This window comes from Panthera onca, chromosome F2 (assembly GCF_046562875.1).
Source record: "Panthera onca isolate mPanOnc1 chromosome F2, mPanOnc1 haplotype 2, whole genome shotgun sequence".
NCBI classification, from domain to species: domain Eukaryota; kingdom Metazoa; phylum Chordata; class Mammalia; order Carnivora; family Felidae; genus Panthera; species Panthera onca.
This window is the reverse complement of record NC_138356.1, coordinates 50,424,767-50,440,933: the sequence shown is the minus strand read 5'-3', so window position 1 is coordinate 50,440,933 and position 16,167 is coordinate 50,424,767.

The window sequence follows — 16,167 nt, the reverse complement described above, 5'->3', positions numbered from 1 at the left end:
ACACAAGAGCATAGAGATTTTTAAGGAAGTACAACTACTCTGTGTGATACTATAATGGTAGACACATGTTACTATACATTTGTGAAAACCCACAGAAAATACTACACCAAGAGTGAACTCTAATGCAAACTATGGACTTTGGGTGATGATTATGTATGTGTCAATGTAGATTCATTGATTGTAATAAAGGTACCACTCTGGTGAGGGATGTTGATAATGGGGAAAGTTTGGAGGGGTGGGGCAGGAATGTGGGTACTCTGTACTTTGCACTCAGTGTTGCTGTGAACCTGAATGGCTCTAAAAATAAAGTCTATTAAACAAACAAATGACTGCATGAATGAATGGGTGAATGAATGAGTAACTGAAAAAATCTTAGCTAGGTCTCTCATGCCAGTGGTCCCCGTGACACATAAGGCAAAATCCAAACTCTTCTACTGCTGAGGAAGCTCCACATGATCAGGATCCTGTTAGCATTTTGCCTCCTTCTCACTAAACTCTGGTGACCCTGACCTCATTTATGGTCCTCAGGCACATCAGGCTCAGCTTTATTTGCTCTTAGAAAATTCTACCTCTAGATGTCACATGGCTGCCTTCTTCCATCTTTCGGGCATCATACCTCAAGTGTGACCTCCTGGGAGAAGTCTTCCCCGATCATCAAATCTAAAGTACCCACCCCTCCCCCTGACTATCCGATTTTAAATAGCTCCCTTCCACCTGTTTTATCTATTGCACTTAACTATGTGAAATAATCTTAGTTACATATTTCTTTTCTTACTGTCTTACCCACTAGATGGCAAATTCCATCAGAGCATAGTCTTTATTTGTCTCCTTCACTGCTATATACCCAGCATTCAGACATATGGCACATAATAGGCGCTCAATCAATATATGTCGAATGAATAGATAAATGTGATTTACTGCTTTTTATTTTCTTGGATTCTTTCCACATTTCTTTCTTCTCTTTGTTCCCCCTTTCTCCTCAAAATTTAAATCTACATAGTGTCTATATTAATCTCTAATATGGTTTTGTAGGGGCCAAGGGCAGGCCAGCCCCAGATAAGTCACTTTGGCATGAAGATTATTTTGATTTAAAAAGCAATTGAAACCTAGCAGATTCAGTAAAAGCTCTTTACCTCCTCACTAAACTGCCTAAAAAGAATGCAAAGGACCTGTTCCAGGAAGAGAACTATCACCACAGAGAACTACATTATGATATAAATTAGGTATGGCAGATAGGGAGAAACTTGGAAAGACCTATTTGATCAAAGTTCTCTATTGCCTACTCTTTCCGAGTGTCCAAACACGCATTTGTTTATGAAACATTTGCTCTTTTTTATCTTCTTGTGAACTCCATTCTTTTCCTTTAAAGTTCCAGATTCCTTCCCCTTCTCCTTAGTTCAGAACCACATATATTTTACCTGTCTTCGGAATTTCATGTCCGTGCGGATTCCTCTTAGTATGAAATTAAACTTGATTTTCTCCTGTTAATCTGTCTCATGTCAATTTGATTTTTAGTCTAACTGAAAAGACCCATTAAAGGGAACAGGAAATTCTTATTCCCTGAAAGTTTTATGAAACTCAAATTTTTGCACCTTCTGTGGTGAAAGTGCTAAACCTTTAACAAAAAGGTTTAACTTAGTTTAACTGAAACCAACTTTCAGTTAAGAAACATAAAATCCTTATTACAGATATATAATCTTTTAAAACATCTTTATGCACAATCTTTACAAATACCTAAGAACATTTTGTATATTTGAGGAAAGGAAAAAAAATGTCTATACTCTTCAAAATTCTTCTGGCTGGTCTAAGAATCAAATTGACATGAAACAGATTCACAGAAAAAAAAAAAAAGAAAACAAAAGTTTAATAACATGGAAACCTTCTGTATACAGGAGAGAGACCCAAGAAAACTCAGCAATTCCCTGAAAAGCCTGAAGCCACCACCCAAAATACTATCTTCAGCCTAGAGACAAAGAAGATGTCGGGGATGGGGAGTCAGTTAAGGAAAGTAACTAGTAAAAGCACAATTAACAATTGGTAGAGCTGTTACACAGGTTTAAGTCCAGTGCCTTCTCCAAACAGTAACAGTTCCTAGAGATTTAGAATCATCCTCGTCCTTCTGAGGGACTCGGGCTCGCAAATAGAGATTTCCCTTATAAATGTAAATGAATCTTACAAAAGGGTAACTTGTACTTGTTTTTCAAAGCTTCTCCTGTGTCTGCTGTTTCTTAGAAATAGCCAGCTTAAAATAACCAACACGCCAAAGAGGCAATTTTAGGGTAGCAACTTTTGCTCTCCTACGATAAAAAGGAGCATAATCTAAGACAGGACAGACTTGTCTTCATTCCACTCTTAAGTAGTAGCTGTCCCCTAAAAATATAACTTTTGGTTAAGGTTAACATAATTTGAACCACATAGAGTAAAGCAAATTGGCTATTTTTTGGTACTAATTGTGTTTAGAAAAAGAGTTCACATGTTCCTAGCATGTGCTAGAGACTAGGATATAAAAACAGGACAGCGCCTGTCTGCATGAGGTCTATACTCTGAGGAAGGGATTCCTTATGCTAAACTTTTCTTCATAAATAAAAGAGCAGGTATTTTTTCCCTTATCCCTTCCATTTGCATTTATTTACATCTATATCTTCATATAAATTTCCAAAAATCAATGTACAATTGGATTTCCAGATTTTTTTCAGTATAGCATGCCCTCCCGTCTTTTTTCTCTTTGAGATAATCATGTGATCCCTTAGGAACTTGTTTTCTTTATATGCAAAATTGGAGAAATAGCATTCTTCCTTTCAATTGGAGAATATTTAAAACAACACAATAAGAGCGTTTAGAACAGCAAAAACCAACAGATAGATACTATAAAAGGCTGAGACATTCTTCCCTTCTTTGGGACAAGTTTCTTGAGAGCTGCTTTTTAATTCAAACAATCCACTGATCTTTTTGCCACCTTTTTCTGTATCTAATGTTGCTGCTAAATTGTTGTAGCGATTGTTCCTTTACTCACCCATTCAATTGTTGCCAAATTTCCATGCATAAAAATTGTTAGTCTTAAGTTAGCACACAAAAAAATCACAGTCTTAAACTAGTATACCTTCCAACCATAAATATGTAAACCAAAAAAAAAAAAAAAGGTTGAATATTTTCGTTTAAACAGATCTTTAAGTAAACACTCACTTACGACTTTAGTCCTTGAATATGCTAACATCAGCTGTAATGAAATGCAAATAACTATGTTAATGCAAATGTTAAAGCTACAAATTCAAACATAAAAAAGTCAAGAAATGCAAAAGTTAAGGTTCTCCTAGAAACATTAACTCACTCAAATTGTACATATAGAATATTTCCAATTACATAGAAGACAGCAAAATGCGATCCCTTAATGTACTATATGTACAACCCGAGTAAGTTAATGCTGTTATGAGAACGTTAAATTTTACAACCTCTGACTTTGTTTTAAAACTTACTGCCTGAACATTGCATCATTCCTATCCTTATAATGCTATTTTCCTAAAATAGAAAGAAAACAGAAGAGGAACAAATGTCACCGTACTTTCCATCAATATAGGATTCTGCATTTAGACTATATTTTAGTTAATAGATGACACAAATACATGCTTGGACACTTTCTCACGTTTTTCCAATTGAAAAATTTCCACTTTGCGTGGATTAATGGGATGTTACATGGAGATAGATCTAAGTTATAGATTTATAGAAATATATAATAAACATGTGTGAAGTTGCATTTGCCTTTATATACGTGTAATATGGAAATTATTCAAATAAAAATTTCACCTACGAAGCAAAACTTTTTATAAAATATAGATTTGGGAGAGAAAACATCAGATGATTTTTTAAAAATGAAATTCCACTCTATTTTAATCCCTGATCTGGAACCACAGTCATTTTTTGTACAGTTTTCCTCAAAGCCATTTCCCCTCTCACTTTTGGAGAAAAGCATAGTGTTCTGTTTAAATATTTTTGTAAGCTGAAAATAATATATTTCACTATCTCTTCTTAAATTTAAATATTCAGTGGTTACAATGAAACATTTTGTTAGTTGCGTAAGGTTTGATTGGATAAATCTGCCTTAGTTAAATCGTGATGTTGGGAAAACAAGAGAAACAAAAGAAGATCAACAAATGTGCAAGCCAGAAAAAGTCTGCAGTCGTGTTGTTTGGAGTGATAATCTCCTGAGTGAGGACAGAGAGGGGTCCTGGGTTTCCTGCCGGGTCTCCTACTGTCTTCTTTGGTCCTCAGTAAATGAGCCGCCATGTTACCCAGGTCCCATGCAGGAAAGGTGCTTTAATGGATGGGGTCTTTAAATCTGGGAGGGAAGTGCAGGCACAGATGAACAAAGCCCTCAAAATACACTGTCACCACAGCGTGTGATGTTCTAGATTGATTACTCATTTCTAGCTCTTTGCTGAAAGCCCTTGATTACTGCAATTTTCTACAGATTTAGTACCCCATTTACAGGTTCTCTTAAAAAATTTGTCAAGCTTTTGAACTCCCAATATGAACCTGCATTTTCTTGTCTTCTGACAACAATTATTCAATCAGACTTCCTTTGTGAAGACTGGGAGATAAATACCTCCACAGTCTGAAAACTATAGTGTCATGCCTGAGCAGCTTGATCTTAGACTTTATGCTACAAATAAATTGCTATGTTCTTAAATAATTACCAGGCGGTTTGCCTACCACCTCCCCCGGCTGTTAAAATGCCTGACATTATCTCCAGCATTGCAGCAGAAACTCCGGTCCCACCCCAAGCCTGCTGTTTCCTCTTTGCTGGACTTTTCCATCCTCCCCACAGAGGACCAGTGGTTAGAATCAGGTGGGGAGACAGGAATTCAAGCTCTCAACAATCCACTTAACCTCTTTGTTCTTTGTCTATGAAATCAGTGTCATCCTATGGCTCTACCTCACAGGGTTTCTAAGAGACTATATTCATCCGTGTTTGTTGATGCTTGGGAAAATCCTCAAACCAGAAATCCCAATTTGTATCATAGATCATATATTAATTTCTTACCTGTTCATTTGTTGTCATCCACCGCCACCCTCGGCCCCAATCTGTTCTTAATGTTTGTGGCACTCTTTCTACAAAATATGCTAGGATCAAAGGGTTAATGCTGTACTGCCTGGAATGGTTCAGGAGTTGCTACGGTTTTAAAGGCTTAAATTGATGTTAGAAATGGAGATTTCACAAAATAGAGGCAAACCAAAAAAAGAGACAGGGGGGAATTAATAAACAAAGGGGCAAAGGGAAAAAATCTTTTCCTCCATTTCTAGTTGGAACTGCTATTTTTTACAGCTAACAGAAATATTTCAACACTTGAAAACCAACAAAATAGCTAGAATTCATAAGTCTGAGAAGGGGAAAAGAAAGCACTTCGCTAAAGTGAAGGAAGTTCAGCGTTTGCAATGTAATTCAAATTGCACTTGTAATTCAGGTCCTGGAATTAACCCACTCAACCAAAGCTTGAAAAGATTTAGATTTACTCAGACTAGCAACAATACAATACTCCCTTACAATTGCACAACCACCCTGTCTTTTGGTGATACATCCAATACACTCTAAATTATAATTCTAAAACTCAGTTTGTTGTGAAAAAAAAAAGATCTGTGCATCATATCAGAGTCTGTCTTGTTGCAATTTAAAAGCAGGAGGGGGACCCACAACCCGTTTTAATCAGACTAGGGTAGTACCTGAGCCCTTCCTAGAAACACTTTTTTAAAAATGACTTTGCCACAATTTTTAACTATAGCAAGGTGAATCTGGAATAGAATTCCTGTATTTTCAGCCCATTGACTACAATGAAAAGAGTAGCTTTCAAGGCATTGTGGTGTTCAGGGTACAAGGCAGGTCATCCAAGCTGCCATTTTATTTTTCCAAGGTTGATTCCACCAGGGATATATCTCATCAAAAGTGGGAGGACAAATAGGTTGGGGGAAATGGATTCGTGGCATGCATGTTTAGACTGCCTGTCCATGAAAGTTATTTGAAGCTTTTCCATGCAAGCCATTTAGGAAAACTCAGCCATTTTTACCCTTATCTAGTTTGGCAACAGTTCAAAGCACCCAGGAAAAGTTTTGTTTGTTTGTTTGTTTGTTTGTTTGTTTTTTAAAGGAAAAAAACCAATTGTCTGCCAAGCCTTTTAAAGGGCAGTACTGAGTTCCTCATTTTTAATCATGGACATTGTCTGACAGTAACAAACAAAATGTAGGTAAACCTTATGATATTTTATAAACAAAAAAAAAGTGTAAAATTTTAGAGCCAGGTCCTAAATGGAACATGAGTTTTTTTCCACTTCACCGGCACACAAAAAGAGAGAAAATGTCCCAATATTAGTGAAAACAATCAGGCTGGTACTCACATAACAGACACACCAGTCTAACCAGTCAAGTTAGAAATGCAGAGGCAATATTTTGAACTACATATTGCAGGTTTTTGTTTTTTATTTTTTATTTTTTATTCTTAAGAAGAACAGCAAGGCAGCATTTTCAGGATATTCTAAAAAACTGGTATTTGATAGTATAAGATACCTTCACCTTATAAATCAGTTCTTTGCTGGAGAAAAAGACCTCTAATTTTACTTCTTTAATCTTATGCAAAGCAGCATAGTTCCATATTTATTTAGCTTAGTGCTTTCTTTCTATTTAAAACATTTATTAACCAGAGAGACCTCAGTGACATGTAAATTTCATTTTCTATGCCCTGTAGATTAAAATACATCTGTTTCAGCCATCATTCAGGAAAGAAATAATTTTAATAGTTCATTTTATTAAAAAAAGATTTATGTCAGCATTCTGTTATGACAAGAGAAGGCAAGTGGCTTGCACATAATACTAAGAGGTGGCTTTTCTTCTTCCAGAATTGTATCCAAACTGAACAGAACTGAGCCCCTAAAATATGTGACAGGAGCTACGTAACTGCCTCCTGGTATATTGTTGCTGATAGCGATTCCCTGAAAGAGCAGGTAAAGTGTTCTTTGTTGAGTTTAACCTGCGATGGTCTGGTATTTGTATTATCCCATAGTTAAAATAATAGGGCTCATTCCAGTGGGCTTCTCTCCCGCAGTAAGGCAAAATATTTAGGGATGCATTTTTTAATCTGGCCTCTAACAAACTTTCTTTGCTTCTACTTCTGTGCAGTGCAGTTTAAAAGCAAATGATGTTTATATAAAAAGTCCAGAAAGTAGATTAGTGGTTCTCTCTGGCTAATAGTGGAGGGCGGCGGCGGGGGGGGGGGGGGGGGGGGGGGGGTTGTTCAGGGAGACAATTGAAGAGTAAAAAGGGAATGACTGCTCATAGGTCCAGGGTTTTTTCTTGAGGTGATGAAAATGTTCTAAAATTGATTGTAGAGATGGTTGTCCAACTCTGTGAATATACTAAAAACCGTTGAATTATACACATTAAGTGGGCGAATCACATGGCACATGGATTATATCCCAATAAAACTGTTATGTTACAAAACAAACAGAAAGGAACCCCATCCCAAGGCCAGGTCCTTGAAAAAAATTAAGTCTTGCTAGGTGGGGAGACAGATGTGTAAACACATAATTAGATCGACAAGTTGATTAATAAGAACCCACAAAAAATAAAATGCTTTCTCAAAGAGTTCTCTGCCTGGGAGACTCCCTTATAGGAGAGAGGTTGTTTGAACAAAATCTCAATATTAGGGGTGACAGAGGAAGGGCTTTCCTGATGGAGGGAATGGTGTATACAAAAGTGGGAGGGCAAAGAGGCAGGAGAAAGCTTTAGGCTGCTACAAAGATAAGAATATTTGAATTCTAAGGAGTCAGTACCTGAGAAGAGGCTGAGGGTGTCAGAAAAGATTTGTAAAAAGGAATAGCCTGAATGCTTCTATCTTTGTTTAAAGTTACAAAAGGAAGCAAGCGAAAGAATTCACATTCCTAACAGTTGAAGGTTAATGATAAAGGCATCAAATTGTAATTAGGTGCTTATTTTCTTTATTATCTTGTTCTAATTGCATATTCTATACACGAAAATTAGTAGCCTCGGCTTATGTTTATGCGTAGGTATTCGAATAAAGAGTTCTATTTGTCTTCAAATGGATTATTAATAGTTAAGTGGGAAAAGCCTGTCAAATTGTTTCTTTCTTTCTCTTGGAAGGTGAACCGCTTACCCACACCCACAGTGAAGTTGGCCACTTGAACCACGAGACCACACATGAAGCACCACAGTCTTCTCCCCAGCAGTATATAAAAAACATAAACAGCCCACCAAGCCCCAGCCTAACATATCCAACGCAACGACCTGATGGCAAATGCTATTTTAACCTTTTAAAATCAACTTCCAAAGGGGCACCTGGGTGGCTCAGTCGGTTAAGCATCCAGCTTCGGCTCAGGTCATGATCTCACGGTTTCTGAGTTTGAGCCCCATGTTGGGCTCTGCATTGACAGCTGAGAGCCTGGAGCCTGCTTCAGATTCTGTGTGTGTGTGTCTCTCTCTGTCCCTCCCCTGCTCATTCGCTCTCTCCCTCTATCTCAAAATTAAACATTAAAAATTTTTTTAAAAATAAAATAAACTTAAAAAGAGAAACAAAATCTGTGAAGAAACGTCTTCTGCAAAAGCAAAACTCAAATGACCATGATGATATATGGAAAGAATTTTAACACCCAGACTGGAAAGGGTTGAATGCATGTAGATCACTTCAGTGTGGAGACTTACATACGTCTGGCTCATCTCAGGTCCTGGAGAACACCAGCCCAGGGATGCTGTGAAATACAGAACTATCCTTCACTCCAAAGCCTTTGCTGGGGTCAGAATCTTCCCACTTTCCATCTCCTTTGCCTCCTACTCATATTCTGTTTCTCCACACTGGGAGGAATGAAAAGACGCACATACGGAAGCAGAACCTCACATACTGTCAAAGGCTGCTCACGAGCCAGTCCTGTGCTAAGAGCATTATTCCGGGTCCCTCTACATGAAGTTTCACTTCTTTTCTTTTTTTTTTAAACATTTATTTATTTTTGAGAGATGGAGACAGAGCATGAGCAGGAGAGGGACTGAGAGAGAGGAAGACACAGAATCCGGAGCAGGCTCCAGGCTCTGAGCTGTCAGCACAGAGACCCATGTGGGGCTTGAACCCATGAACTGTGAGATCATGACCTGAGCCCCAGTAGGACACTTAACCGACTGACTCACCCAGGCACCCCAAAGTTTTACTTCTTGAAAGCAGTTAGCCACCCACGACATGTCTTTGTCATTGGGTACTCATACCAATGAGTACTCATCCTTCAGCAGGCCAACAAGATAGGCACAACTATTATGAACACAAATATACAGATGGGGAAAATGAGGCTGAGCTAGACTAAGGAGCTTGTGTGGGATCAGACACATCAAAGTGCAGATCCTGGACTGACACCCGAGTGCGTCTTGAAGCCCTCTCGAATTCTCAACCACATCACTGTCTTGCTCATTACCCAGAAAGCCCAGGCTTCATGTTGACACAAGTGGGGGAGAGGGGCAATAGGGAGAGGAAGAAACCCCAGTGAGACTAAGAGGCAGAGAGGTAAGAGGCACCCAGACACAGCAGGCTGCAGGGTGACTGAAGGGGGAACTAGGAAACTAAATGACACTCCTTGCCTGATTTCAACTGGGCACCATCATTCATGCCCATCTCCAAACTTTCAGGACTAGAGAAGCTGGGATTTCTTTGTCTGCTGTGGTTGAAAATTGGCATTGCTTCTCCATTGCTGTCTCTTCCTCTCTGAACAGAGTCTTTTCTTTTCTTCAGCTGATGTCATCATTCCACAAATATTTATTGAGGCCCTACTATGTGCTGAAGTCTCTTCTAGGCGCTAACAATACAACATTGATTTAAAAAAAAATTTGCTGTGATGTATCTTACTTTCCAAGGTGTTAGATAGATCACAGGCAAGCAAACAAGAAAATGAATATCTCATCCTCTCAACTGCTCCTGAGTCACGGTCACTACCTAAAACTGTCATGAATTATTGGAAGCTCTGATAAAGGCTCAAGGCTTGAGCTTTAAAAAGGAAATATGCTTTTTAAAAAAGATCTAGAATCAGGAATGCCAGGGTGGCTTAGTTGGTTGAGCCTCTGACTCTTGATTTCAGCTCGGGTCATGATCCCAGGGTCATGGGATCGAGCCCTGCATCGGGCTCTGTGCTGACAACACAGAACCTGCTTGGGATTTTCTCTCTCTCTCTCTCTCTCTCTCTCTGTCCCTTCCCCGCTTGCACTCTCTCTCTCTCTGTCTCTCAAAATAAATAAATAAACATGTTTTTAAAAAAGATCCAGTGAAATTATAAAATCTGTGCTCAGGAATCTTTGTCGATGATCCCGTAACAGGGCTATGATGTTAGAGTCACCTTTAACCATTACATGGATCTATTTGTTTTCAAAAGATGACGGAAGAGCCACTTGTCATGAATTACTAAACCCAGCTCTTCCCATTTACGCACACAGACACAGACAGTCATCATCTTTCATAGAGTCAAACAGATTACGAAAGCATCACCTGTTTTTGCTTTTCCTTTCAGATCAGTTAGCTTATTGATCTCAAATGGAAGACAATTGATCTATACTTTTCCCCATCATTAGAGCATTTAAATATGCCAATCTTCTAACAGTTGAGAGGTACTGAACATGCATAACTCACCTTCTAAAAAATTCTTTTCATAGTGAAGCGACAGTCATCCCAGCCCTAAAATGGATGTCAGTATTTCAGTAAGTGATGTATGACCAACTCTGAGAAAAATTTGATAATTAGAGTATAGATGCAGAACAAGTTTGTATAAACCGTTTCTCACAAAACAGAATAGAAAAGTCTGTTTATCATGAGGTAGACAGGATTTATATTCTTTTCTATGTGATAGTCATAAAAAGAATGCTTTTCTAAATGTATAGACAAAGGAATCTGATGATCTTCTATCCAACTATATCTATTGTCAGTAAAGATGAAAGAAAATTGGAATTTACTTAAAAACCAGATTTGCTAAAATTCAGAGCCCACGTAAGTATAAGGTTAAGAAACCTTTTCTTGGTCACTCTCTCTCACCCTCCCCCACCTCACTCTCACTTAAAGGTAAATTTTAATGGAAAATTGCAACTAAGAAAAGATGCCACAAATTCATTTTTCTTACACAGCAAGATGGACGTTTCAAAAAATAAGAGCATATTTTTTGAATGAACAAGGACCTACTCAAGAAGCTGGACTTATATAATGAAAGAGCAAATTCAATGAAATAAGGTTATTAACTTATTAATACTTTAGTAAAAGATTAAAGAGTTGCTTTTGAAATTTTACAAATCAATTACTTGCAGTTAAATTTTAAACCAGTCTTATAGTCAAAATCAAACTTTTTTTTTATACCCTGAGATCAAAATCCAACTGCTCATGTTTAGAACCAATTAAGTTCCATTTCGAAGGCACAAGAGATATTCTTGCTTTTTTTAAATTTAAAGGTGTTTCATTAAATGATACTTTAGGCAGCTTTTCCTATTTTCAATAAGTTACATTTGCTAAAAGCCATTATGAGAACACATTTGTGATAAGAAGACATGTATCTCAATTGAAGGCTCGTTTTACTGAACAGATCAGAGAAAAGTCAAAACACCTACCCCATAGTTGTATGCTTTTGTTTCTATAAATGTAAATGTCTTTGAAGTAAGTTCTTCAGGGATTTTAGTTAGATGATGACACAATTATTTCTAACCAAATAGACTGAAAAATCTGCAACAACCCTAACTCATAGGCTTTGTGTTTGGGGATCAAAATAAAGTCTAATTTCGCTCCATTAAATATTCAAGTACACTTAGCCAACTTTTTAAACAATAGTTAAAAATGTATTGAACTTCTTTTCTCTGTCAGGTACAATGGTGCACACCTTGCATTTCCTCGCTTAATCTTCACATTTTTATTGTCATTTTTCAGCTGAAACACCCTGGGGGGGGGGGGGGAGGGGCAGGGGTAGCAAATCACCCTAAGGTCATCCAGCAAGTAAAGGGCAGCACCCAGGTACAAGCAAAGTCACTCTGATTCCAGAGACTGCACCATTGACTATTGACCTATATTCTCCTGTGAGGAAATGGAACTCGCTAATTGTCTTTATTATTGCCTCTTTGTCAAAATAGACCAAATACGAACCTTCTGTTTATCAAAAAACTCACTCCAGACATTCTTATAATTTAGGAAGGAGAGTTAAAATTTATGACGGCCCCCACCAAAGCAATTGACAAAAATGTGAACCAAGGCTGAAATATAGAATTTGCATCTTAAAAGATCATTAAAAAAAAAAAAAAAGATGAAGAAGAAGAAGAACAAAGGCTATTAATTTTAAAAGTGGGGGTAATTTTTTAAACACCACCATGATAGCACTTAATTTCTCTTGTTCCTAGCTTTGGGCTAACACAACATACTGTGGTGATATTTGGGGTTTGTGCTTCAGAAATTTCCATGGACACATTAGCTTAGATGGTTTCATTACCCACCCTCATTATTAAGTAGCATTCAATTACTGAGTGTTGTAATGCCAGAGAGAATAAAAGAGAGACAAAATCTCGGTAAGATCTAAGGGTGAAATGGCATTTTTATATTGCTATAAAGATTACTTAACTCTAGTGCGATACTAATGATCATTTCTGTGACTAAAAACATCCCCTTATGATTAATTATGTAAACTCTCATCATTTCAAGCCTAATAAAGACTTTAAAACATTTTTCATGCATCTTGTATTCCTAGCATATTTTTTTCCATTTACCCACATAAGAATCAACCCTAAGAATTAAAGTAACAATTTTCCATTACATTAAAAGGGGGTATCATGTGGCAGTTCTAGGGTATGTTTATATATATATATCTAAACACACACACATACACACACACACAATTCATGTAAATATATGTGGGGAGTGTTTAATATAACTTAATCCACATGGGGAGAGAAAAAGCTTGTATTTTTTTAAAAATAAATGTTGACTTATATTCATGTTTCTGTAAAAGGCATAATTTCTCATACTGGAAGGAATCTCTCAGTAATCAAATACTTCTAAATCGGATATATTTGAAAACTAGATTATACAATAAAAATCACCTTTGAAAGTTAATCACTGCTTCGTACCATCAATAAAATTGGGGGGAAGGAGTCTATTGTTCAGAAAGAAGGGATTGTCTATGATAGAATATAAGGCAGCTGTTAAATGTGAGATTATACATAAATGCCTAGGAATATATGGAAAGATACAATAGCATTCTGTGAAAATAAAAGTCATAAAGCGGTGTGTACAAAATGACTCCTATTTTTATAAAAAATTTACATATGTACAAACCCATAGACCTTTGATTGAAGGGTACACACAAAGCAGGCATTTAACAGTTTATGTCTATGTAGGAGGAATACAGACAGTTAAAAAAATTTTTTTTTTGAACCTATCTGCATTTACTAGAATTCTTCTCTTTAGTGAACATGGTTTACTTTTGTTTAAGAGAAAGAAACATAAGGACAAACATGCAAGCAAACGAAAGTATCCTCCCTTGATGAAATGACCACTCTGAATCTGAAATCTGAGACATTGTTTGGCCAACACTTCATCCTCACAAAATTTCGTTCAGGGTTCTACCCAAATGACAAAGCCCCTGCTTCAGCCACAACCAGGCCCGGCAGCCTATTTCTCTGGCCGGACAGGCAGAGTGGAGACAGACCACTGACAGTGAGCCTCTGAGCGTTTGTCTCCTTGGCCGCTCTGGGAGTAGGAGCTGTGACAGGGGCAGGTGAAGGCGGTAAGAAGTGAAGTCCATACCATTCTTTATTATGCAGCTTTGAAGAAGCTGGAGAGCAGAAGGTAAAGTGGGAGAGCAGAGACAGCCCCTGCCCTCGACTTCACGCGGGTTCAGATGTGCCACCAGTTTGAACGTGGGGTCCTCGAGATTGCTGTGCGGGCCTTCAGCCTGGGTCACCACAGGCATTTCCTCCAGCATGATGCTCACAGTTTACAATTTTCTTTTCTCTCTCTTCCCTGCTTGCCCTCCAACTGGACCCATCTGAAAACACAAGAGTCTCTATCTACGTGGAACAGGAATTTAGTTTTCCGAAATATAGTTCTGGGCACCTTCTGAACAGAGACTGGCAATAATCCCAAACTGCATGCTTTATTATGTGGGCTTTATTTGTGTTTCTTATGAAATGAGCTGAGACACTCAAACTCATTTCAGATAGCAGCCAAAGCTAAATGGCCACATTGTCCCCAGATAGAAGGTCAATACGTCACAGGCAAGACTGTCCAGCTACTGAGTTTTCTTGAAAACTTAAACATGAGGACAGGCTACTTTAGTCGCCGTTCTCAGCAAGCTGAGGATTTTTATTCCTGAATGGCATGACTGCCTAGACAAATAGAAGAGAAAGCAAAGGCTTTTACTTCATATATCTAGATTCTTCTATGAGGTCAACATGGGATTAAATATAAAAATCACTTTGGAATTTCATTGTGAAAAAAGAAGGACAAAAAGCATTAGCTTTCACTGCTACAGTTTTTACATATAAAGAGATCGAAACTGCTTACTCTATGGAAATCAAACAGTTGGGTTCACTTGTTGGCTGCTGTAGAGCAATTTCTAGTGAGGATTTCCTCTTTTAATCAGTTATAAAGTATAATGACAGTCTCCACAACCAGCCACACCCTGTGGGGGCAATGGGAATAAACACTGGTAGCTTCTGCCAGAAATAACCACCAGATTAATAGCACACAGCCTGCCTGTCGGGGGCTCTTCACCTCCCTGGGACCCCAGATGAGAAATTAATTAAGCTAATATATTTAAAACTAAATCCATTTTACTCCAAATTACCATCCCCAAAAAGTTCAGCCAAAAAAAATGTGAAATGCCAAAATTGTAAACTTGTATTATGTGTATTCAGACCCTGGGTAAAACAGATTCAAAGAAAGAAAACCTGAGATAAAGAAAACCAGCAAGCGATGATTGACTCAAGATCCCCATCTAGTGACGCTATGCTGAATCGCAGGTTGTTTGTTTGCATTTCTGGTTGGTCTAATGAATTAGGCATTTACGTGTTTCATTGTTCAGAAGTGAGATGTTTCCTCTTATTATGTCTTTTTAAAGAGTATCCTTGGGAACAATTTAGCCCCTTTTCACAATTATGGTGGTTCACTTCTGAGATTGTTCATCTGTTTTCCAGAGTCTGGTCTCTCTGGATTCACCATTGATTCTCTAACTCTTGTGGCACCTGATCAAAGAGGTACTTGACACGAGTTTAAAGGCATCTGAGTAAAATTGCATAGTACATGTTGCATGTAAAAGTACATATGGTAGTCAGACAACATATACTTTATGTCAGGATGTCTATGTGGCCCCTTGTCTATAGTGGTTAAGAGAAGCATAGACCGGATTAAAATAAGTAGCTTCAATGACATGAGCCAAAGAAATTCTCCCATCAGATCCAAAATGTACGTACTGCATGAATCCATTATATGAAGTTTAAGGACAGACAAAAACAATCAATGGTGATAGAAGTCAAAATAGCTGACCTTTGGACGGATTGGGGGTTAGAAGAGGTAACTGGTTTAAACAGGGTGCCAGAATGTCTATACCTTTATCTGGATGGTGCTTACATAGGTGTGTGCATATGTAAAATACCCAACTATACATTTATGATCAATGTAATTTAATTCATTTTATACATTTACTATACACACAATATATCACAGAAATATTTTTTTAAATGAGGCTCCATACTGTTATTTTATCCTAATCCTGAGAGATAACACAAACAGGATAGCATAGTACATCTGAAGTCTAATCAGAGCCAAGACTCACACAGACTTCTTATGGATACTCAGGAACTTAGGTAAGATGTCCACTATCTACCAAACCCAAATATCATTAAGGATTTGGGATCATGTCATTTCCATAATGCGACTGAAAATTTTAGGACAACCTCTTAGCCCAGATTTTAAGCAAACAAAGAGAATCATATCCATCATTGTTTTCAAAGGAGCAGGGCCCATTTGCTGTGAGGAACTATGAGAACGACTTATGATAGTCACCGCCTAGGACAAAGGGTAGAAATAAGGCAAGGTGGGCACATTTGCCACGTGGCCACCACAAACACATCCTGCCTGTGTCTCTTAGAATGTGTGCTCTTAGAACTTGTAAG